Source organism: Sturnus vulgaris, chromosome 10 (assembly GCF_052056855.1).
Source record: "Sturnus vulgaris isolate bStuVul1 chromosome 10, bStuVul1.hap1, whole genome shotgun sequence".
NCBI classification, from domain to species: Eukaryota; Metazoa; Chordata; class Aves; order Passeriformes; family Sturnidae; genus Sturnus; species Sturnus vulgaris.
Window position 1 is genome coordinate 17,094,931 of NC_142252.1, and position 22,301 is coordinate 17,117,231.

At 57.3% G+C, this 22,301-nt stretch overlaps 1 protein-coding gene across 2 annotated transcripts in view; it reads right to left on the reverse strand.

Annotated features, from left to right (window-relative positions):
* Positions 1-9,248, reverse strand: part of EPHB3 (EPH receptor B3) — a 29,368-nt gene extending 20,120 nt beyond the window's left edge. Inside the window, exon 1 of one of the 2 annotated variants that reach the window (XM_014871572.2) lies at positions 9,158-9,248. The gene's annotated coding sequence lies outside the window, so the exon portion shown is untranslated. The remainder of the gene's footprint in view (positions 1-9,157) is intronic. The other variant, XM_014871573.2, reaches the window with a different exon arrangement.
* Between the last annotated feature and the right edge of the window lie 13,053 nt (positions 9,249-22,301).

The following is a 22,301-nucleotide window of genomic DNA, read 5'->3' on the forward strand; positions in this document are numbered from 1 at the left end:
GGCACGGGAGAAAAGTTAGTAAAGACACCCACGCAGCCCCGCTGCAAACAGTGGAACCTGTTCTGCAACGTGCCCATGCTCACTGTGAGCTACACACACCATGGCACCATGTCTGCAGGAGCTCAGCGTGGGGCAAATGGCCCGGACTGGCCTTTTGTGGCTACTTGCCCCACGCTGAGCTTCTGCAGACACCATAAATGGCTGGGCCATTTGCCCCAGGACATGGCTTGACTTCTACCACGGTGGTGCCAGATGCCTCTTTCCCTCACTGCCATGCTTTTCTCCTCTAGAAGGAAAGCTAGCTTGTTTAGATATGCACTTTTCATCTTGGAGACTGCCTGCTAGTCAAAAAGCCACCAAAAGGGGCATCTCTGCATATTTGAATTTCTCTCTCAGTTTTGAAGATAATTACACCAGGAGTGAGTGGCCTTGTGTGCTCCCCATTCAAGCACCTATCGGTACAATTAATCCCAGCACTGTTCTGAGCAGCGGCACAAAGGGCCTTTGGTGTAAGGTCCTTTATCTGGGAACAAAGAGCTGCCTGTGGGAGAGAACCTGAGGTTGCACTTTTCCCGCTGACAAGCGTTCCATACACAAAAGCTGAGCCACAGGAGCGCCCTGTGAGCTCGTCAGGTCTGGGAGACCCTGCAACACGTTTTCTTGAAGCATGCGGCTCACCCAGATCCCTCCTCCTCTTCCCCCAGGAGGGTTCTTCCTGCTCTGACCCCAGCTAAACCCTGTAGCCATGCTCTGCCCAGGCAGGGGATGTCCCCGCTCCAAGACTAGGGGACTCCACATGCTGCCTGCATTAAGAAAGCTCTCCCATCCTGCTCAGCCCACGTGCTCCACGGATGGAACACACCACAGACAGCAGCTTTGGAGCACAGGAGGTGGCGTACTGGGAGGTTTCGGCACTTGGCAGCCCCTTGTGCCAGAGCTGCACTGCAGGGAGGAGAGGCTCTTGCTGATGCAGTCAAGAGCCAGGAGAGCAGGGAGGAAGGTTGCAGCCAGTGTGGGAGGCATTAGGCAGGGAACCAGCAGGCACCCTTGGTGGTCAGGGGGTACCCATGGTGGAGGTGCCAGGCATGGGGTTTGGGAGCCTGGGAAAGGTTCTGGCAGGCACTGTCTGCTAATTCTCTCTGCAGAGATGGGGCTGACAGCACTGCCAGCAAGTTTCACAACTCACATGCCCTCATCCTCCCTCAGGAATCTCATCTCTTCCAGGGACCCCCTGCACACCTACCTACCCTAGTGCCCAGTGCAAGGCCAGGGGGCTGTGCTGGTCCCACCCTTCCCCTCCCCGACTGTCAGGCCGGGCAGGCCAGGCAGTGCGGTTCAGCCCAAGGGAAGGGCTGGAGCACTCCCTATCACCGCCCACGCTGGGAACCTGTCCTTATGACGAGCAGGGCGCCTGCTGCTCCCCAGTGCCGAGGGGGGAGACGCCAGGCTGCCATGGGAGCTGGCCCCCCACCCCATCCCTCTCCAGGGAGGCACAGGGGCTCTGACCACACGTTCCCACTATGTCCACTTGTCCCAGGTCCGAGGCAAGCCAGCGAACTTGTCAATGAACTGGGAACAAAGGGAAGAGAGGAAGGGAAGAAAGAAAAAAAGGGGCCTGTATCACAGCTGTGGCCCTTCATGCCAAGGGCGTTTGGCCCATCATCAAAGGGGATCGGATTTGCTGAGGCAAATGATGACACATCCACTTCAAGCGGGGCAGGTTCTGCCTGCTGCTGGAGGCGAGCCACCGGAGTGAAGAAGTACTGTGGGCACTTAATAATAGACTCATTATTTCTGCATTATGGCAGGGCCCAGAGGCCCCAACTGAGATTAAGGCCCCTCTGTGCACACAAGGCACATGCACACACCAAGACAGGCAGTCCCTGCCCAGAGAGCCCAGCCAGGGGTGGGCAGCACTGCCAGTCCTGGCATCATTCACCACTGCCATTTCCAGCCCTGCCAGCACCACGGTAAGCTCACAGCAGAGCCCAAAACTCCAATTCCAACGATGCTCCAAGGATGCATCCTTCATTTCCCAATCCCACACCTACACTGGGGTATTAACCTCAAGCCAGGAGACGGTCCCATGGCTCTAAGCCACTGGCCTACTGCATTTCTCTCACAGTCCTCCCCGTCGGATCCCAATGTCCTGCACCTTCTGCACTGGCCAGATCCAGATGCCAGATGACTGGGAGCTGTCTGGCACATGGGGTGGAGGGGGACAGGAATGCTCCCTCCATCCAGCCCTGCCCTGTCGCCAACCCACCATCCGCTAACTGGCTGAAGAGGGTTTTCCGGCCACGTGCTCCTCACCAGGAGCTGTTTCCTGATGGCTGCGAGACAGACTGAAGCATGTGAGAGAGGACAGGTGCCAGCTCTGCAAAAGGCAGATCAAGTGGCAGCGGCTGGGATGCAGGGAGGGATGAGTGCTCCTTTCTGCCTGGTCACGCACTGGATCAAGGCGGGAATGGCAGATTTCTGCCGTTTTATGAGCAGAGCCATGCCAAACTGGGCTCCAGCATCCACCAGCATCACACTGTGTGCACCCCCTTCCAAAGCATAGCACTTGGAGCCTCGGACTTTTGCAAGACAGCAGGTTCCGCCCTCCAGCTGCATGCCAAGGACACGTGCAGCCCGCTGCCCAAAGCCTGCCAGGTCCCACTGGCAGGCCCTGGTCCTGCAGAAAGGCTGTACCGACACTGGGAGAGGACAGAAGCCAGCTGCCTGAGCCCAGCCCTGCACTGCAATTACTGTTCTATTAATACCATGGGGATTTCGGATGTCAGAGCCCAGTGTGCTACGCCAGGGTCAGCTTGGCCAAGGAAGAGCTGCCATCCCTGCCCACGTGGTGGATGTGCCCCGGTGCTTGCTGCTTCAGCTTGTCCAGGCGGAAAAGATGCTTTTGCTATGCCAGGCTGTGTGCAAAGGGGAATGGACAGATCCCAGAGACAGCCTCTCATCCTTGCCTGCTGCCAGACTGACCACTTGGGACAGGAATGTCCCTGCCTGGCTCAGGGGAAGGGGCTGCCCTCTTCAGCTCTCTGCCATACGGACAACGTGACCAGCCGTGCCAGGCAGGCAGGAGCTCTATGGCCAGCATGCAGGACAGATTTATAGGTCACTGTCCCCAGCAGGAATGGCCATGCCGCCATCCTCTGCTGCCACAGAAATAACTCATCTGATCAGGAGATGCCAGACCTGTTCAAGCCACGAATGCTAGTCACTAGGACATAGACAGCAAACCAGCCTGCAAAGCTACCCTTGTTTCCAGGATGTGTTATAATGGCAACAACTCCTGCCACCTCTCTCTGTGACCCCACTGTCCTGTGGCCATGGTTTCATGGGACAGGTGTCCCCATGGGGCCACCAAACTGAGCTGGGCTGCTGCAGATGGATGAAGAGCCCCAAAGTCCCCAGGGGAAGGAAGAAAAGGCAGTCGGTACTGCAGACCTGACTCCGCAGGGTAACTGTTTGCATCAGGATGAGATCCAAAAGGCCCCTCTCCCCCTCCAGCTCTGTTTTTTTCCAGGTTGTCTTTTTGGAAAGTGCCCAGAAAAGGAGTAATGATATTTAAAAGAAAAAAAAAACAACCCACCCCTTCCCCAAAAAAGGTTACTCGGTGCACATCCAAAGGCTCGCCCCACAGACGGGTAGCTTGGCTGCCAAGCTCCATCCCATCCCGACAGCGCAGAGTGGGAGTTTCTGCCAAGATCTCCCTCCTCTCTACTGCCTGGGGCAGTTACCCAAATCTCCGCGCTGCTCTCTGCTCACTTCCTCAGCTCTCCGAGAGCACCAAGCCCATCTGGAACTGCTTAAACCCAAATATTGCCCCCCCTCCCTCCTCCACCTCCCCCACCCCCAAAGTCAGATTCTTCCAAAGTTAAAACAAGCACAGAGTCAGGAGGGGGTGCCGGGCCAGGCTGACTCGCTCCTTCATTTCGGTTTAATTTCTGGGGAACTAGAATAAATCTGTTCCTGGCGATCGTTCAAGCCCTGCACATTTTTCTCATTAATAAAAAAAGGCCTTGGATAGCACGCCGCGTGTGCTTGCCCCCCCTCCCTGCGGGGTCCCCCTGCGCCCCAGCGCTTGCTGGGCAGGCCCTGAGCACCCCAGAGATGCAGGACTGGGTGCAGGGAACATGGGGACGGCAGTGTCCCTTCCCCGGGACAGGCATGGATTTCGGCAGCCCTGTGCAACAGACACACCTCACAGAGGAACAGGGAGGCTCAAATCCCCCCGCAGCTGCTGCTAGGCAGGAGAATCCTGGGGGAGGGCTCCCCTGGGAGGGGACATCCCTGCTGCCCACCCCTTCGGCACCGCAACCCCCGCAGGGCCCCCGGGGCATTCCTGGGGAGGGGGCCGAGAAACAGGTGTTTGTCAACAGCTCCTGCCACAAGCATGAGAAACGCCAGGCCCCGCAGCACAGCAGGGCTTAGCAATGGGCAAAAATAAAATAAAGAGAACCCCCCAGCAAAACCCTCCCCCCTGTCCCAGGCCGGGACCCTCAGCCAGCACACGCTGGCACGTGCATGCAGCACGGCCATGGGGCCGGGGCTCGGCCCTGCCGCTGCGCTCCTGACTCTTCTCAAGATGGCTCCTGCTCCTCTTCAGCGGGGCGGCCATGCGAAGACAGCACTGGGCTCGCTACCTCCCGACTCAGGGACCACAGGCTGGAGGGCTGAGCTGTGCCGAGGGGAAAGCAGGCACCAGGGAGGAATGCAGCCCCTCTGGGAGAGGAGGCACTGTGGGAAATGGACGTGATCCTGCGGAAAGGGATGTTGCCCCACTCTCAAGCTCAGCTCCATGACCCCTCCGTGGCCATGTTGAGGGTGGGTGATAATGGCAGGACGATGAGGCTTCACCTGCCTGTTCCATCAGAGGCAGGATGCCCACTTGCCCTCTCTACAAAATGGCTCCCACTTGGGGCTCAGCTCTGCAAGGGAACGGCCCATGCCCCATTGCCAGCACCGCCCAGCCAGAGCACAGGGCTGGGTTTGGAGCAACAACAACAACAAAAAAAATGCAATAAAAAAAAAAAAACCAACAAAACATGACTTCAAATGGGACGGTCCCAGTCAGGTGGGAGTGTCACTGCAACAGGCCGCCTAGCCTTCAAGATGGCAGCCCATCCCCTGGGGCACAGGGCTCTGCAAGGAGATTCCTGTCCATGGAGGAGCATCCCCATTCCCACCATCCCCCAAATGCTTCATGGGAACATGCTGGACCCAGAAACAACAGCAGTTCATTATGGTTTCAACCACTGAGAAGCTTGTGGCAATGGCAACCACCAGCTCCACCGCAGCCCTTGGGTACAGTCCCCCTTTCCCAGGGTTCTCCTCCGGGGGAGGCTGACACCCACCCTGTGGTCTGCACAGCTGGGAATGGGGATTCCGACCCCGGGGCCGCCCCAGCACCCTTCCCCCAGCGAGGCTCCCAGGCGGAGACGCTTAATCCCGACAAACCAGTTTGACTCAGCACAACAGGAACAGCTACAATTTTAAAAACATGCAAGTCTGTGATTCAGATTGCTGGGGCTGTTTTAATTAAACACCAAGCTCCCCTGCTCCAGCGGCAGCAGCAAACGGCTCACGGAAAGAAAATGCAACAAACTGGTTTCCCCAAATATCTCTTGCAGTAAGTCATCATAACAAAACAAGGAGTTTCGGTTCATTCCTTAAAAACCAGAGGCCGCTATTCCCAATTGCAAGGGCTGGGCAAGCATGGCCTGGCAGCCACAGCCTTGCTGTACACCGAGGGAGAAATGTGGGGCCGCAAATGGGCCCTGGCGCTCCAAGTTCTCCCTCTCCCCGGCTCTCCACATGCTCCACTTGACACAAAGGAAAGCCCTTCTCCTCCCCTCCTTGGGAGCATGGAACGGGAAGGCTTCCTCGAGCACAGCTTTTACTGAGGAATGGGAGATTTAATGAATCCAGCGAGTGTTGTGGAGCCCCACGATCCACTTTCCCTCACAGCCCTACCCCAAGCATCCATAAAACAGCAGGGCCAACTTCACCCATTGCTCCGCCAAGAAACATGCCATTTCTGTGAAAAGCAATTAAACAGAAAGCAAATCTCTCTGCCAAGAAAATACCTGGCAGTTCCAGCACAGGGGTCAGTTAAGCAGGGGTTTGCCAGTGCAGAGAGGAGCGTGGTCAATCTGTGTAACACTCAGCTGGGGTCTGGGAGGTGCCACTGGGCAGAGCCCAGATGAAGAAAATCCGCCCTAGACATCTTGCTGCGTTGTGGGGTTTGGCTATTTCGCTAGAGCCCAAGTCTGCTCAGGACTATGTGCAGCAAACTACAGTGCTTCTACATGGGAGTTCATGGGGAAGCACGTGGGAAACTCCAAGTCGAAATGGAGTCCTGAATCCAGAGAGGCTGCTCAGGACAGGAACAGCCTGGGAGAGTGGCTCCTAAAGAGAGCAGGTCCCTGTCCCAGTCTACCCGCAGCCCCAGGGCGACAGGCAGATCCAGTCTGTGGCTGTCCACGCTCCCTTAGGCCAGGGTGTTTTGAAGCCTGGGGTTTTACCCCTGGATGGTCGGCAAGGGCCTGGAACGCAGCACATTCCCCATGCTGTTCCACCGCATCCACTCCCCACAGGGCCTCTGCTCCCACAGCCCCGCTGGGACAAACTTCTCTGCTCAAATCCCTGCACTGGAGAAAGGATCCGCTGTTGCCCCCGGATAGAGCATTCCTTCTGCAGCCGGCCTGGGGACTGCTCAACCGGAGAAGAAAAACACATTGTGACTTCAAACAGACCCAGCGCACTTACAGGATCTGGAGAGAAACCATTTTCTCCTCGGCAGCACAAAGCCCTCACTGAGCTGCTGCCGAACGCGGCTTTTCTCCTCCACCTCCGTGGGGCCTTGTAAAGAAACCCAACTCCCCACCATCCCCTCGGGAATAGGGAGCGCCATCCAGCCCCAAAGCCCCCTGAGCTTCCAGCCTGGCACTAGCCGTAAACCCAGCCCTCAGAGGGGACGGTAAAGTGGCCGGGTCTGGGGACTGCTTGCTGCCGTTGTCTGCAGGACGTGTGTACAGATTTACAGCCATGCCAGATTTATGATCAGCACTAAAATATCCAAACAAACGTGCACATGAGATTTACAGTAACCTCTGGAACGCGCCAGTCCCCGTCAGGAAGCAGCGTTGAGCGCGGACAGAAATGCCAAACGTAGCAGAAGAGCAGGAGCTCGCTGACCCTGATGTGAACAGCGGCTTCCCTAAGCTGGGCAAGGCAGAAGCCTCTCCAGGCCAGCTGTAACTTTCCCTCCAGCTCAAACAAGAACAAAGGGGAAAAAAATAATAAAAAAAAAAGAAAAAAAAAAAAAGAAAGAAAAATAGATGATCCCACAGGGAATCGGGGCCAGCCCGAAAAGTGCTGGGCAACTGCCAGCGAGCCCCGACATGGTCCCACTGGGCTGGCATCCAGCTGGGCCCTGACCTCTCAGACGGCATGTTCAGCCCCTGACCCCTCCACACATTCAGGAAGCTGAAAAAACCCAGTGACTCCTCAGCACGGGCTGTTTATTTTCTCTCCATCCGACTCTTCACATTGCTCCATCCCCGGATGGCACTGGGGGAGAGACTGGGGCTCCCTCTCTCCCCGGAGACTGGAGAGACTGTCCCCAGGTGATACACACCGGTGCTGCGAGCCCCCATGCCGGCTATCCTTCCCAAATTCCTAAACCGCTGATGGGAAGCAGGTTGCGAGGGGCTACCCACGAGCGTGGGGCCCCGCCAGGCTCCCTGCCCAGAACTTCATCCTCCGGCACCCCTCCAGAAGGCAGGGATCCCCTGGCGGGTGCTCGGGAGCCTTCATCCCGCGAGGGCTGAGTGCCGGTGGCTTGTCCCTTCCCCTCCTGCCGCGGGGCTCCCGCCTAGCCGGGAGCACACGGACCCGGCAGGCCCACAGCTCTGATTCCTACAGCGTACAAAGAACGAGGGGTTTTAATTTTTTTTTCCCTTTTAAAGAAAAAACAAAAACAAAAAAAAAAGAAACAAAAAAAATCGCACGGAGGAAGGATGAAAAGGAATGCGGACAACAAGCACCCCCTAAACTTTCTTACAAAGCCCAAAGCTAGAGGAAACACGTCCCCCAGACACCGCAGCGGGGGAGGGCTCCTACCCACGGCCACCCCCGGCGCCGCGGCCCGAACCTCGCATCGCGGGGCGACGGCAGCGGGAGCCCGAAGCACGACACCGCCTCCGAGCAGCCCCCGCCGCCCCCTTCCCGGGCGGGGGCACCCACAGCCCCGCTCCGACCGGGGGATCTCCCCTTCCGTCCCTCCCTCCCCAGCCCCCTCTCGCCGCTCCGGCAGCGGGTTCGGTTACCGGACACTGGAACGCCGCGGCCCCCGGCACTCCGGCTGGAGCCCCGCACACTTTTGTGCTCAGACAAAATCCCGTCCGGGCCCTCTTCTTCTCTCCCGTACCACCCGCCTTGCCCGCCCGGGAACCCCCGGTACCCCAGTGGGGCCAAAAGCCTCCTTCCTCGCTCAAAGCTGGGGGTGCAACGGCGCTGCCCCGCGGACCTGGGTTCACTATTCAAGGGGGAGAGAATTACTCCCGTTCTATTTCAAACTCCATCGGAGCTCGAGGGTGGGCGAGCCGCGAGCGCAGACCCGGTCGGGGATATTTGCGGCACGCGTGGCCACCCGCCCCGGAGGTCCCACGCTGGAGCCTCGGGGGTTAAGGCAGCGGGCGCGGCGAGCCCTGTCGGGGAAGGGATGGAGCCGGACACGGCACACGGACACTCCTTCCGCGGCCCCACCAGTTCTGGCACGCCGCGAGCTTCTACTGAAAGAAATATTAATTTTCCAGCCCTCTCGGTCGTGGCGAAAAGCCTCGAAACGTGAACCGAGTATTCAAAGAGGCGCCGTTCCCTGCCAGCAGCCGCCGGCCGCGGATGCCGCGGCTCTGCCGCGCCGGGCTCGGTTCCACGGGGCGTTGACTCTGAAACCTACTGAGGGCGGCTAAGCGCTGGGAGCGGGGCTGCGGCGGCGAGCTCTCCGCGGGTACAACCGGGCATCTGCGGCGCGACGACGAGTCGCGCTGAGCCACGACGGGCCTGGGACATCCCGGAGGATGCATGCACCCGTGCACGGTCGCCCGGGCCCCGGTGCGGCGTACGGGCACGCCCGCCCGGTACTCACCCTCCAGAGCGCGGCGGCCACCGGGGAGCAGCAGGAGCAGCAGGAGGGGGAGCAGCGGCGGCGGCGGCGGGGGGGCCCCCGGGCGGGCCGCGGCCATAGCGGGGGCGGTGCGGGCGGCCCCGCCGGGCAGTCCCGAGCTCGGCGCCACGCGCGGCTCCTCTCGCCGCCGCGCCACGCTCGCGCTCTGGCGCCGCCGCCGCCGCCGCCGCTGCTGAGCCGGGCGGGGCGGGGCCCATCCGCCAATCACCCCGCCCCTGGCAACCCGGCGCCCCTGGCGACGGCGAGCGCGGCGCCGATTGGGCGGTGCTGCAGCGGGGGGCGGAGCCTCAGCGGAAAGATGAATTGGAGGGGGCGGGCACTGCCAGGCGCGCCCCCCGTGGCCCCGCCCCCTGGCGCGGGAGGCGCAGGGCGGGGAGCGCGCCCCACCCAGCGGCCGCCCGCGGAATTGGGCTCTTAAAGGGGCCGCGCTCCCGGCTTGCCTCGCACACCCCCGGCCCGCGCTGCCCTGTCCCCCTCCCATCCGGGTACGGGTGAATGCATGAGCTTGACAGTGTGTGTGATGACGGGACCGTGGGCCCCCTCTATGCCACATTACTGGCAACCTGGTTTATCTGTGCCACCCACTGACATCCCATTCTCTACAGTCCCATTGCATCTCTCATGCATCCCACCCTTTGCTAACCCATCTCACCCCATTTTCCCCCAGCCTATCCCATACATCCCATCCTACTTCACTTATCCCATCTCATTGTATCATAAGCCTCCCCACCCTCTTCGCACCACGATTCCCACCACATAGACAGGGATGAATGCTGTGATCCTGGCCAAGCTGAAATCATAGAGAGGACACCCTGAAGCCACCTCTACCAGGGCCCCTACCCCTACCCACAAGGTGCCTTCCCCATCACATTCCTCGTGGGAGAAGGTAGTAGTTACTGTGCACCCAGCCACAGTTTCCAAGCCTGTGAGTTCTTCAGTTTTCTTTCCCCTCGGTCCTGACTTTGCTTCGGGAAGGTTTTGGGGCGCTGTCAGGGACAGACTGCTCCCTCGGGATGGTGTATCCACACACACTGTCCTGGTGGTTGGAGCTGGCACTTCCACATCCTTCAGGACAGACACATATCTGCCATGACGGGTGTGCCATGATGGGTCACGGGCTGCGACCTGTCCTGGCTCTCTGCGCTGCATCTGCCCTTCAGATACTTGAGGAGGCTTCACTTGGGGTTAGCAAAGTCCCCTAAGTCCCTGATGTTGGGGAATGCTGATGCCCCTGTTCCCTGCAAGTGGCTGGAACTCCAGCAGGTCTAGGGGCAGTGGGGTGCATGGCTGGTTGCTTCACCCTGGGCAGCCTTGTCCCCCTGGCAGAGCCATCTGGCCTATCCCCGCAGACACCTGCCATCTGCAAGCAACACCTCCCCACAGTGCTCCTGCCCCAGATACCTGCCCCAGAAACTCCCTTGCCATGCAGCCCCAGCCCTGGCCTCTCACTGGCGCAGCGGGGAGGCCACAGGACCACACTCCTGGCCACGTTCCCCACAGCTGCTGGCAGGAGCAAGAATTTGGGAGGTTATCAGGGCTGGCTATGGTTCACTTCTCCTCTGTGAGGACAGACGCAGAGCACATCCGTATCCCCTCTGCCTTCTGCTGTACATTCCCACCGGGGCTGAGGATGGACATTTTCCTTCCATGTCCTGAAAGAATCTGGCTTCCCAAGTCCTGGCCAGAGAGGCTGGCACAGACCTGAGCTCTGCCTGGGCAGCTGAAAATTTGGAGATGACTGATTCGTACTGCGGAAACGCTGGCATCCCCCGGGAGCTGTGGGTAGTCTTGCCAGAATGCTGAGCTCTGAGGACTGCCACAGTGCCCCAGCACCACTGAACATGGTTCCTGAAGGAAAAGTCATGCCCAAGAAAGCCAGGGCGCTAGTTTAAGGCAGGATATAACACATAGGACTGTGATAAATCTCTGTGAGGGACAAGAGATGCAGTAAGTGGGGCATTGCACTCTCCAGGTAAAGGGAAGTGGCTGGGGAGCAAAGCAGCAGTAAGGGGATTGCACTCGTGGAAAATGTCAAAGTTTGAGCAAAGAAGCAGAAGTTGTTGGTTTGGACATGCTGTCACTCAAGGAGATAAGCAGCAGAGAAGGGAATGATGAAGCAGACATTGTTAACATATGCATGGGGGTATAACGCAGCATCAGTGGGGAAGAAGAGGGATAGGGGCTGATGGAGATGCTGAGAATCTTAACCAAAGGCCAGGCTCAAGGTGGGAAGATATGCTGTCTCCCTGTGAAGTCACTCCCGGGAAATCCCCTCCCTGCTGGCTTAGTGAGATGCAGAAATCTCGTTTATTCTGCAATTCCAGAGGTCTGAGTTACCCAAGCACAAAATTTCTGAACGGAGCACATGGGGAAATTGCTTATTCACACTTGAATAACTCAAAAATGGCTGAACCAATTTTACTTAAACTTTCTCCAAGAATTCCCCTTGGAGCCAAGCCATGCCTGGCAAATTTCAGCCCGAATGGAATTTATTTCAGAATAGGATGAGAAATTGGAGCAGGCAGCGGGGGTGCGCGGGCTGGGGGAGGATGCTCCATACAATCGCGTCGCTCCCCACGTGCTGTAATTAATGAGCCCCCGGTCGCTCCCACTGGGCCAGCCGGCCTCTCCCCGGGGCCTCAGGCTCCCTGGTGCCGGCGGCTGCAGAGCCGCGGTCCCGGCTGGGGGGCTGAGGATTTCAGGGCAGCTCGCTGGCCAGGGAGCCCCGGTCGCCGCCTGTGTGTTGCAGCTGGTGGGCAGCCTGGGGAGCAGCGCTGGCAGGGCTCCGACGCCTGCACAATACCAAATAACTGCGGTAACTGCGTGGTATTTGCTGGCAGGGGCTGGGTCTTTAGTGCCAACCCGCCTGCTTGGGCACGGACTCGGTGCTGAGGATGGCGCTGCTGTGGCCCCCGAGGGACGGGGTAATGGCGTGGCTGGGGGATAGGCAGGTCTGTGTAAACACGGACAGCTCCCAGCCACACAACGTCCCTGCACATACACTCAGCCCTGATCCCCTCCCTGGCACCTTGGGGTGACGGCTGGAGCCGAATAGGGCTGCAATGAGCACTGTGTTGGCAAGATGTGGACAGGGATGGGCTGAGAGATGAAACGTGGGGCTATGGGATAGGCAGGGGAGTTTGTCTGCAGCACTGACCTGAGATAGTGATGCTCTGCTTTAGAATAGCCTCCAGCCTGCACGGCAAAGCTGCGGTGCCCACGGTGTCCCTGGGAGGCATTCCTGTGCAGACAGGGAGTGGCAGACATGAAAGGAAAACCTCGAAAAGCAGCAACAGCCATGGAAGACTCAGAGGACAAACCTCCCAACCCAGCCCTCTCTCCATAAGAAATTTCTCACCCAGAGATTCCATCCTGCTGGAGCAAGCCTGACTTTAACTCCCCATTTCCAAACACAGCTCTGATGTGCTCCGGTGACGTGTCCATGTCACACAGGCACACGCACGGTGTGTGTCAAACCATGGCCCTGCACACGGGTGCACCCACGCACCCTGCCCACTGCACCAGCCACCGCCCCTCGCCTCCTTTGCATGCGGCAGCCTTAGCTGCAATTTCATAAGGAAAGGTGATTAGGGAATAATTATTCCTATTTTCTCAGAAGATCTAAGGGGCATCAAATGAAATTACCCAGCAAGAGTCTAAAAACAAACAGAAGGGAGTACATTCCTCACCGGGAAGCCAGTCCCAGGAGTGCATTGCCACAAGGTAAGTATTGGGGACATGTGTTTGAAGGGTGGAACTGGATGAATGCAAGAAAAAGCCTTGCCCTGCAAGAGGCCTCTGTTGTCTGCTCACCTGGAGTGCAGCTGTGCTGGGGATGTGGGAAGCTGAGTGGGGATTTCCCCATGTTTCTGGGCTGGATACCACATGGATAGCCATGTTTCTGGGCTGTAGTAGGGACCATCGTGGCATTAAGTGACATCTCCAAGTCCTTCTTCCAAAGGGCTGCACTCGGAGGGGTGACATCTCAGCAGACACCTGGGTCAGCTGTGCGGCTGCTGAGGGGGTCCCTTGTGCCATCCCCCGTGCAAGGGGAGCCTCGTGGGGCCCCATTCTCAGGGCAGGGAGCACTGCCGGGTGCTAGCTCGCCCAGCCAGTGTGCTCTCCGCCAGACCAGCGCCGGCTCCAGCCTGTCTCCTTCCCAGGCTTCCTGGGTGCTTGCCCCTCCGGGAGCTCCTCCCTGTGCTGCCAGGAGTTTGCCGCCGCCAGCGGGTAGGGGCAGCCGGCAGCACCGGTGCCAACCCAGTTGGGCCCAGCGAGGAAGCCACCTTCTGCTGCTCGTGGTCCCTACTTCAAAATCTTCTCCCGTCCCACCCACATCCACCACCCCTCACCTCTGGCAGCTTCAGGATGCAGTTAAACACTTCAGCACTTAAAATTTCAGGTGCTAATTGCTTAGTAATGAAAACTTTAATCACAGGGCAATTAAAACCTTAAGTAGCTGTGGGAGATCCATTCCACGTCAACAAAAAAAGAGTGCCGTCACTACTCCGGCACCGCCCTGGCACGGCCCGGGAGAGCCCATCCTGCAGCCCCCACTGCCCCCTGCTCCGGGAATCTGGGGAGCCCCCCCTTTCCCACGCTGAGTGGGAGGTGGCTGAGGAATGATCAGCTACTGCTGTAAAACTTAAAACCCAGCTAATTTCGGATTAAGTGCCATATGAAAGGGTTTTGTTATTTTAAATCTCCTACTTTCCAAATTCCCAGGATTAAAATTCTCTGCATTTATTTTAACCACATAACATTTGCAGACAAATCACTTCTCCCAGTGCAAAGTTTGAAGCAGGCTTAGCAGATCTAGAGCCCAGCCACAAGCTCCAGGGTGGAATCGTTGGAAGCGGCTGCCAGCAGCCGCCAGCCCCTTTCGCTGGCGCGCTCTTGCAGCAGAGCTCAGCCACTTTTTCTGCAGGGGGAAAGGCCCTGCTAGGTGCTGGAGTCCTGGGAGACAGCATGAGAAGGAAGGGTGGCTGTTATCCTGGCTTCTGGGCTCATTTCTGCACTGGGGATGTGCCCTTGGGACAATCTGATGAGGCTTGTGTGTTTGCAGAGCAAGCCCTGTACATATGCTGCAGGGTGCATGTTGCAACCATGCTGATGCTGTCCAGGTGACACTGTCCAGTTCTGCATCAGCCCTTTGTCATCAGGTGCTGACAAATGCCACACAAAAAAAGAAATAAAAATCGGTATTTTTGCCTTTCCCCCCCTGCTCTGCAGTCCATTGGGACTGAAAGGGAAAGGAAGGCATCCAGCCTCGCGTGACTCCAGCTCTGTGGGAGGCAAAGACTCCAGAGATGGGGGACGAGGTTTGTCCCCCAGCTGCCGGGAGGTGTGGGAAACATGGGTGCCTGTGGGCAGCAAACTGCCCCCTGCTCTTTATCAAAAGCAGCATCAGTGTCTGGCAAATGTCACTCCCCCGCGTGCTTCCCAGCTGGGAGGTCCATTTCCTCCTCCTATCGCCCCCTTCCCCTCGCTGCCTCCCAGCCCTCCGGCAGGATGGGGCTGGCAGGATGGGGACGCGCTGGTGAGCGGGTGGCCATGGGACTGGGGGGACAAGGCAAGGTAGTCAACTGGTGATTGTCAACTCACCCAGCCCACTGCTCTCTCAGGCACCCTTGCTAACCAGGCAGTTAGCAGCCTGGCCCCATTAGGGACATTTTAGGGGGCTGCAGCTGAAATACTTGTGCAGAGGCCCTTTGCAAGCTCAGCCCTGAGCTGGGGTTAGCTGGGTGCCTGCCTTAGTCACAGGAAGCAGATAATCTCCAAACCCATAGATTTAGGGGCTGAAACCTGCTTTATGCCACAGCCTGACCCCAAAGAGACATTCCCAAGTGGAGGGTAATGACCCCCAAACGGGGTGACAAGATATTTGGGGTTCATGCTCATAATGAGAGATGCTGACAGACCTCCTGGTTGCAAAAATCCAAGAGGCCTCTCCTGACCCTGCATGCCCTGCAAAGATGGTTGCTCCTCCAGACTGAATGGGAAGCAGCAACATGTCCTGCTAGGGCTACCTGGGAACAGCCAGAGGTGATGATGGCAATGGGCACAATGGGACCAAAGCAGGGTGAAGTATAGAGCCTGAACCCCAGCAGTCTCCACCTGCTCACCCCCACCAGGCACTGTGGGCCAGGGGCAGCCCTCAGAGCAGGGCATCTTTCCTGGTCTTTAAAGGTGAGTCTTTGGCCTTCCCCGACCTTGGGGCAGTACCCTGGTCCTGCTTCCCATCCCACCTGGAGCATCCCTTGCCCAAAGCCAGCTCCGGATGCTGCGCCTCTCATTGCCATGGCAACCCCCATCCTTGCTGAGTTGCCATGGCTCCCCGGCCCCCAGCCGCAACCGCATCCTCAGCATCAAGAGGACCCAGTGATTTGGGTCCTTGGGGGCTGTCACCATGGGAGATGCCACATAGGGCCTGGGAATGGAGGGAGGAGGGTTGATGGCTTGCTGGCATCTCCACATCACACTGAGGTTCGAGCTGTGGAACCACCTGGGACCTTGGGAGGCTGGTGGGGATAGGGTCCCTAAGGAGCATCACTGATGTCATGGGGATGGCATCACTTCATCAGTTCACAGACCACCCTCGTACTTTACAAACTTGCCTCCTTCCAGCCTAGATTTTCTCTGCTTGGCACAGCTGCCACAGCCCCACAGGACTGTGTTGGTGGGCAGGCATGCAGGTGCTGGAGCCCTTTGGTGTGGCTGTGTGCCGGCAACATCAACAGTGCCAAGCACGTGTGACCATGCTCTTGTCCACTGCCCACTGTCCCCTTTAAAGAGTGTCCCACACAATTGCAAACACCCCAGCAGGCCCTTGGGAGAAACCTCAGCATGGGGTTGCTGTCGTGGCTCTTGCTGCGCCCGGGTTATGGCTGTGCTCGGCAGCAGCACGAGCCCGGCGGGCTCCAGGCCTGGCGTGCTAAATAAACACAGCCACCGTGAGAAAAAGGCAGCCAGGAATAAATAGTCAAATAAAATAATAAGTCAAAGGAATAAACAAAGTGGGGACGTGCCCAGGCATGGCAAAGCCTCCGACGTAGCACTTCCAAGCCGGGCTCCAGCCCAGCCCCGGTGCCTGCAGGTAGTGGAGCCCAGCCTGCTGGCAGCACCCTGGCCGGCCGCACCCCCACCCCAGCTTCCCCCCTGGCTGCAGGAATCCCCTCTCCCCGTCACACCACATTCCTAAGGTGCCCGAGGATGAAGGTGCAAACACCCTGGGAGAGGTGCCAGGCAATTCCTAGCCTGCCTGGGATTTGCATCCGCTGCCCTGGCGCTTGGTTTGGGAGGGATAAGCCCAGGCTTAGCTGTTGCTTCCCCCGGGGCTGGCTGCCAGTTCCTAACCAGTTTTGCTGTAGCCCTTTCCCACACAACTGGGGTCAAGGGAGCTTTGTGTCCCACCTCTTCCCTCCAGCGCTCAGGAGCTTTCATGGTCTAAACAATTTGCTGCAAAGCAGACGGTGCAAGGGTGGGAAAGGGACAGTCCTAAGGGCAGGGCTCTGAAGTGGGGTGGCACTGTGAGGAGTCTACAGGGGATGTCTGCAGGCTGCAAAACCGGGGTGCAGACTCACGGCTGCCCCCTTGGAGCCTGGATGGAGTTTGGGTAGTGCCAGAGAGGAGACCAGCTGAGAACCTCCAAACTCTGTGCTTCCCTGGGAAATCCCACAACACAGGGACCTGCTGGTAACAAGAGAGAGAGCAGCTCGGAGGACTCAGGGTGTAACACACTGTCCCCATCACCACAAACCACCTTTAAAACTCTCTTCAGGGCCCTGACACTTCACCTCCCTCTCTCTCCAGCTGGCAGCCAGCGGTGCTCAGCCAGGGAACAAAGGAGCATGGTTTAAAGTAGCCAGTTATTTTAAGAGCCTGCACTGGCAGTGACAAGCGGAAAATAGAAAGAAAACCAGAATAAGCAACAAAAGAGCATTCCCCGATACATACTTTCTCAGCAGTGCTTCCATGCTTTTGGTGTAAAATTCTTTGCGGGCATAAAAATTGGAATAAAAGGAAAATTGCCTCAAAGCGCATCCACAAAACAGCACCTGGGTGTCCCAGTGGGGCAGGACGCCAGCGACGTGGCACTGTGAACAGCCAGGCACTCAGCTGATGGGATTTTGCACATAAACTTCACATCTTCAGGTTTCCCTTGGCTTTCCAGCCTGGAAGGTTGAGTACAAAACAAATTTCTGGCATGCCATGCTTCACTCCACCAGCCAGGATGGACCTGCTGGGGCCCCAGCACAGCCTGGCTCACCCTGGGAGCCAGCAATGGCAGAGCTGCAGCTTTGGCATGACCCGGACATCCTTTGTGTCCTCTGGCACAATTCTGCTGAGGTTTCCAAGTGAGCATTGTTTGATCTTTGCCTCCACATGTCTGGAGGAGCAGCCTGACTTCTCCCTCTATTGGGATGCTTTCCCATGCTGCTTAGCAGTGAGGGATTCAGCTCCAAGGATAGTTGTAAAGAGATCAGTGACATAAGATTCATCACCCTAAGAGTGCAAAATTCCTGAAAAGAGCCTGTCACAGCACAGCTCTCTCTGCAGCACACTGGCCAGGGTGCTGTACTGGCCATCCTGGCTCCCCTGACATGAGAAATGGCCCACAAAGCCTGCAGCAGTGTGGGCTTTTCCTAAAAGCATTAGTGTGCACCATTATACTGGGGAAAATCCAGTGAGGAGGTGTAGAGGAATGTGAGATGTGTTGCTCCAGCAGCCCGTGGGTGACAGGGCCGGTTCAGCAGGACTGTGGCTGGGTGACCCTGGTGTGCCCTTACCCAGCATCTCCATGTGAGCCTGGTGGGATGGGGAGTAGGAGGGTGGTGAGGGAGGATCTGCCCACCCCACACCAGCGTGGAGAAGTCAGGGAAGGCTGACAGGCAGAAAGGTGAAAGTTGCAGAAGGGACTATGATGAGTCTCAAAATACCCCCAGGCTGAGAGCTGGTGGCGCTGGCACAGGAGGGGATCTGCTGTCCTTCGGCAGGAGGGGGCCAGGCAGGGTCCCCAAATCAGCTGCACCACATCAGAAAGCAGCAGTTCCTGACACAGCCAGGTACTTCTTTGTCCCCTGCAATGGCTACCCATGATGCTGCGGCACATCTCTAATGCACAGGGCAATATGGTTCTTTTCCTTCTAACTGCTTGCTAATGCCAGAACACCATGGAAAACCAATGAAGTTGCTGGGATGTCAGATGGAACATCCCTGCTTACTCCTTGCTGGAGACCCATACTGCTCCCACATCATGCCCAGCCCTATTTCCACTTGCAGCAGGTATGGCAGCACGTGGGAAGAACTAATAGGGAACAAGGAGAGGACACTGAATTCAGCCCTCCCCCATGGCACCCAAATAGACCTCCAGATTATGCCCTGAAGGATGGTCATACTGGAGAGGTGCTGAATGTAGCCCCTAGGACAAGCAGTGTCAGGGACTCACATTGTCAGGACCCCTCAGCCAGGGGCTGGGCAGGTGCAGCCATGGGTGCTGCACATACCCCCAGGTTCCTGGCCTCCAGCAGAGCATTTGGGGGGAGGTCAAGCCGTTTCTTCATTCTCTCCCCCCTCCCTTTCCAAAATGAAGAATTTAATTTTAGTTTTTACAACTCCTCCTAGGTGGATAAATCCCTTCCTGGCGAGTCCAAGCCCTGGAAAATCTTGTGAATCTAACGCTGGCCCTTCTGGCAGTCACTGCAGCAATTCCTGTTTCTCTCCAGCCGCACTCTGTAAAGTTTTATAGTTTCCTGGTTGTAGCTGCAAGGCCCCAGCCGTGCCGAGGAGGGTGGCGGGGGGAGAGCCCAGCACTCAGGAACTCGAGGCCAGGAAGGCGAAGCAGGGAATTGTGGCCTGGTGGGATGTGCCAGGGGAGCTGCCAGGTCCCTTTGTGGGCTCATCCAGGCAGGAATGTTCTGTGCAGAGGGTGGTACAGTCCTGCATGTGGGGATGACGTCCATCACAGATGTCATCCCATCCCAGTGTGCATCTGTGGGGATGGGTTCTGTGTGTGTGCCATGGTGCTGGGAAGATTCCACTGTCACCCAGCATGGGGAATATGCCTGGGGAGTGGGCAGAGCTGCTGGCATCAGAGCCCTGCTGGGTGCAAGCAGGGCCCCACCATGAAACCTGGTGCTCCTCCCTAATGAAAATCAGCTTTATATCTGGTTTATATCAGCTCAGCACTGCTCCAGCCCTGGGGGGAACGAAGAACCTGGAGAGCAAGCAGTGCCATGGTATAGCCCATCACCTTGTTCATCTGGCCACATGCATGTCCTCAGAGGGTAATGTGGCACCTCCACAGGCACGAAACCAAGGCACAGAGGTACTGCTTTGGCTGGGACCAGCTTCATCCTAGTGCAGGATGTGGTACTTCGCTGACCAAGTGACCATAGAGGCCTCTCTGCTTGATCCCTGTACCTCCAGTTTTGCAGTGCTCCCCAAGGTGATTCACTCCCCATGGTGATCCAGTCCCCTGGGAGCCTTGGGTACCCATCTATGGAATGCATGAAGCTTCATATCACCAATCTCTTGATTTTCTTTCTGATCCTGTATTTGGCAACTTTTGATGGAAAATTTGACCCCCAGAAATGTCAATAATGAGAGGATGGGTCTGGTGGCTGTGGGAGACAAGTCCCTGCTAAATGTCCCATCATGTCTAAAAGTCCTGGCTGATGTTTGGCTTTATTAAGGAAGCTGTGAGAGAGTGCCAACATTGTAATGCCATCAGCTCTGTTAATACTTAGGCTCTGCCTCTGAGTGCCAAAGTCACCATGCTCAACTCTGTCTGCTCTGTTGCCAAAAGGATACATTAAAAACAGCCCAGAGAGAGGCAGGGAGTGTGACAGGCAGGAAGGTGATTTCTGGGAAAAAAAAGAAAGAGAGGAAAGAGAGGAATGAAAGGGATGTGACAGTGGCAGTCAGCCTCCTGCACCAGCCCAGTGCTCTGCCACTGGGTCTCATGGGACTGCAAGGCATCACAGAAGATTGTGGTTAGGATCAGGATAGATGCGTGGGACACAGTGTTTCCAGTTCTGACTCTGCAGTGGGTCTTTCCCACATATTCCCCAGTCACCCCTCAGCCAGGGAGAAGAGAATGCCTGCGGATGCAGGCACCCATGGGTGCTGGGGTTGGTTATAGCACAAGTCGGACCTAGGGATGCTCTTGAGTGAGTGCCACATGGACAAATCTTCCCTGTCTTCCTCCTTGTCCCAGCAGCCAGGCTGGGATGTCCTCATCCCCTCCACCAGCGCCGTATCGCTGGAGGGACATCACAGGTCACCGAGCAGCACAGAGACCTGTCTAACCCTTCACACCCTTCCCAGAAACAAGGGGCGGGGGGAGGCAGTGAGGGGGGCTGTAAACTCTGCATTACCACTAATTAAGCACTTGGCTGTCACAGAGGCTTCCCAACACGCCTCTTTCCCTGACACTTTTACTGTTTGGGGAAATGGTGTCTCGGGCCTTTGATGAACTCGCTATGAAGTTGAAAGGAGCTGGTGGCGCGGTGCCAGGGCCCATCGCAATTGTCTCTCGGGCTGGGGATGGGAAATGACCCATTTATAAAAAGTAAGGTGATAAATTAGACCTGGGAAATGGGAGCCACTGACTGTGGATAAAAGACAGGATGGGCTGGACTGGCCGTCGGCTGCCCCAGCGTGTCCCCAGCCCCAGTGCAGGTACAGCCAGGCTGGGGTGAACCCAAGGGGTGACAAACCTTGTCCTCCTGCTGATGCCAACCTGGCACACGGTCCCTGCTGTGGTGGGAGCATGAGCTAGTGGAAAAGGGAACTGGTACTGGGCAGGATACTGTGAAGAGGAGGACTCCTGGAGGTTTATTTGTAGTAGGATATTTTGGAGTGAAGCAAATTCAAAGCTGGAAATCCAGAGACAAAGAGGAAAACACCTAGGTCTCAGGCTGTCAGAAAGAGCAAATTCAGTTCATGAAGTCAGCTCATGGCAGGGGCTGAGGCATGGCCCCATGTGTTTTGTCCTGGGGAATATGTATAGAGAGCTATGGAGTCCCCATGACCATTTCTCTGATTGCCACCACGACACAGGGCCTGGCTGGGGTGCAGGTGACAGTGGCTGTGTGGCCATGTATCCCTGCTGTCCCTGTGTGGGGACCCCACACACCCTGCCAGCATAGACCCTCCTGTTACAAGGGCCAAGTCCTTGGGTCAGGGTCAGCCATGATGGTCAATTCCTGGGGGGCAGAGGCAAATCTACAAATCTATTTCAACACGGGCCAGGGCTGTTGGGGGTCTCCCAAGCGCTCCATGTCCTGGGTAAGTGAAGGTGTGACCATGCTGATGACTGAGTTCAGGAACCATCACCCACAGCTACATCATCATCCAACTTCTGAGTTCTCCCTGTCCCCTGTGTCTGCCCCTTGCCCCACCTCCATTCTGCCATGGCTCAGCTCCGAGCTGGAATAGCAGCCAAGGAGCTGCACCACAGGATCATTCCAGGTTAGCTCAGAAAATCTTCATGGAAGGCAGTTGGTTTTCCATAACTCTGGTGCCTAACCCCAGAGAGCTGGGCTGTGGGCAGGCAGCAGGAGCTATGCCTTTCCCTGTACCCAGACTAGGGTGAGGCTGGGGGATTCTGCCCTCCTCAGGGCAGGCTCCAGCAGTCTATATGGGGCAGGAGGACACCAGCTCTCTCCTTGCATCAGCAGGTTGCAATGGGCTCTGTCGGCAAGTCCACAGAGTGAAAGCCTGCCGGAAGGCTAATTAATGACTGCCAATTAGCACTGGTCAGGCCTGGCCAGCAGCTGGGAGCCGGATGCAGCAGGTGATGGGATTTTCTGTGAAGTTGAAGGGAAAATCTCTGGGTTTCACACTTACAATTCAGTTGCCTGTTTTCTGGCCATGGATGGTGAGAGGCTCAACTGCATACAGACACAGCAATGGTTGTGTGGGTTTGGACGGCTGCCGAGAGGCTCTGGAGGGTGGTTTGGTCAAGGATGCAAAATCCCAGCTCCCAGAGATGCTTTGCCTCCTACTGCAGCACAGGCGCCCACGAGGATCTCACCCCTAACCCAGCAATGCAGGAGTAGCCCTTGGTATCACCCTCTCTTTGGCATTGCACAGCCCTGCA